Source organism: Microtus oregoni, unplaced genomic scaffold (assembly GCF_018167655.1).
Source record: "Microtus oregoni isolate MIOR12 unplaced genomic scaffold, Mior012 000150F_ref0000365, whole genome shotgun sequence".
NCBI classification, from domain to species: domain Eukaryota; kingdom Metazoa; phylum Chordata; class Mammalia; order Rodentia; family Cricetidae; genus Microtus; species Microtus oregoni.
Genome location: NW_024544800.1, coordinates 849565 through 852476, shown reverse-complemented (window position 1 = coordinate 852476; position 2912 = coordinate 849565). Strand labels below are relative to the sequence as shown.

General features: G+C 43.0%; 1 pseudogene; it reads right to left on the bottom strand.

Annotated features, from left to right (window-relative positions):
• Positions 1-389: 389 nt before the first annotated feature.
• Positions 390-1475, bottom strand: LOC121444951 (annotated as a pseudogene).
• Positions 1476-2912: the final 1437 nt, after the last annotated feature.

Sequence of the window (2912 nt, the reverse complement as noted above, 5' to 3'; positions counted from 1 at the left end):
CTCTCTCTCTCTCTTCCAGGATTGAATATGTGAGCTTTATTTCTTTCAGCTCAGACATTTTAGATTTAAACAACTAACAATGACAAATCAAGGCTTGCAACCTAAAAGGATTTATTAAAACTTTATCAGTACTTTAGTAAGTTATACAAATACTTTACTAAACTATACCAGAAAAGATAAGGAGACAAATAGGTACATTTATAGAATTGCCTGTCAGTCAGGCCAGATCCTGCAGCTGTGGTCCCCAGCATGACCTCATTATCTAAGGCGACACAGAATGCTTGTTTAGACTTACACCTTCATCTTGGCCAGCTGAGTGGCTCTTCACCTCTTGATGGTTTCCTTCTATGCTTGTGCGTGTCTAGTTGTGTGTTGCTTAGAGCAGACATTTACCTTCCTCATCCACCAGCCATCGGGGGAAGGCCGAGGCCACGGAGATGATCCGACCTTCTCTTCCTGGGGAGTTTCCTGGTGGCTTTTCCCCCTCACCATATCTGGAATCAAAGGAGCTTCCATAGCCTTTTCATTTTTTCACATCTTCCTGAAGCAGAGTTTTGAAAACAAAGCAAAACAAAACAAATTCTGCTATTTCCCAGAACAAATATATATAATGTTCCATTATAATATATATAATGGAGGTTGTATATATATATATACAACCTCCATTATATATATAATGTATGGAGGTTGTATATATATATAATGTGTATACACACACACACACACACATATATATATACATACACACACACAATCTCCATGGGGACTGATTCTAGCTGTCCAACACTTGTCCATTTGAGATATAAACCTTTCCTCCTGTTCCCTGTCCAGACAATTGAGTGATCCTCTTTTCTATACCTTACTCTCTGTATAACATGAGGACGTGACTGCTTCACGGTGTGGTTGAGGGGCCGGTTTTTACTGTAGAGATGAGGGAGAGTACAGCCAGAGGCATCTGGGAGAGAGTCTGGATCAGGACAGAAAGTAGTAGACAGAACAGGGCCAGCAGACTGCCAGGCCATGAGCAGAGAGAGACAGAGAGAGGAAGAGAAGAACAGAGAGAGAGAGAGAGAGAGAGAGACAGACAGACAGACAGACAGACAGACAGACAGAGAAGCATGAGGGCAGACAAAAGAGGAAGACAATGGAGAACCAAGAGAAGTCTGAAATGCCGGGCTTTATGGGAATGAGAAGCTGGTGGGAAGCCCATGAGCTGGAGAAATTTAGGGTAGGGGGCAGGGTGAGAAGAGCTAAGGAGAGCCCCCGGTGCTGAGTGAGCCTGGAGGCCAGCCTGAACTTTGGTATGCTAATAGGACCACAGAGAGCTGGTTTTCCAGAGTTTCTTTAGGATCTGACACTCTCCCACCTCGTTCCAGATTTCTTTATCGTACTGAAACTACTTGTTGGCTACTAGTGAACTCCATTAAATTGTATACTCCGTGACAGACAAACACTTGGTCATCTGGGTTGATCATTCTTTCCCTCTCCCTGCCTCTCTCCCCTTCTCCCTCCCCTCTCTCTCCTCCCTCCCTCCCTGCTTTCTTTATTTTATTTTGTTTTGTTTTTCTGAGACAATTTCACTGGGCTGGGAGCACACTAAACAAGGCTATTTTGGTAGTATGACACTTACTTAGCATGTTTAAGGCCTTGTATTTAACTCTCCAACTTTACCAAAACAAAACATGTGGGACAGTTCTACCAGATAGAGTGTGAATGGTTAAAAAAAAAATTACTTGAAGAAATAAATGCAGGTTGAATACTTCTCTAACTTGGCAAAAAGTAGGCATTTGCAAATTCAAGCCCTGCAAAACTCAAACAGAATATGGGGAAAAACCACCTCTAGTTGCATTATAGTCAAATTGCTGCGGACTGAAGGTGAGCAGACAAGAAGCAAAGTGGGTGCTGGGTGTGTTCACATCGCCAGCAACATCTTTTAAGGAAGGGGGCGGGGAGATTTCCCAGCTCAGACAACCAACCGCAGCCCAGACAATGGTGGGTTAGTTCTGTCCGGGACCTGCTTAGTTATTCATACCTCTTGCCTTCTATTCAAACTGGAATCTCATGTCAGAACCCCAGCAAGCCCCTTCACAATGCGGACACCTTGAACACTCTCTGCTCTGCCTTTTGCGGTTTACTTCTCTCTTGAATTGGCATCCTGGGACTGGTGGCTGAGCCTGGCTTGTTGGGGCTTCTAGAGTTCAGACTTTTATCCCAGAAGGTTTGGTAACCACATCACTTGCTGTTTGTGGCAGGCCGTGCAATTCATGCCTTGGTTCTTTCATTTATTCAACATAAGTGTACTGCATGGGAGCTGGGATAGGACTTAGTGGTAACAAGAATAAGCAAAAGTAGCTATATCCAGACCTTTGATACTATTCTACAACTTTCAGAGAGAGCTTTGTTCCTTTTTTTTCAAGCTGTTTTCCATCAGATTTGACACTTTTTTGTTCTCTTTTGTTTGCCCTCAGTCCCTTTCCGGAGCCCTGAATGGCCTTATACCCTTGAGTCTTCTGGATCTGCCTCTCCAGTGCTGAGATTACAGGCATGCACCACCAGGATGGGCTCAGATTATAGACTTTCTATTATCTTCAAGTTTCCTGACCCCCTTGCTATTTCTTCATGCTATTAAGCTCATCCAGTTCATTTCTCTCTTTATATATTAGATTTTTCACGTCTAGAATTTCCATTTAGTTCAGTTTCATGCTTTCTGTTTCTCTCTTGTGATTTCCTTTTCTTAAAAAACAAAGAAGCAAAAAACCTTATCTAGCAATGAATTTCTCTTTCTTTGAGTATCACCGTCTCAAGACTGACCTCCGTTAGCTGTGTTTTCCCTTGAGACTGAGTCTCACTTTCGTCCCCCCTATCCACCGAACAATACTGAAGTCTTCTTGGATTTGTGAATGTTGTGGTAT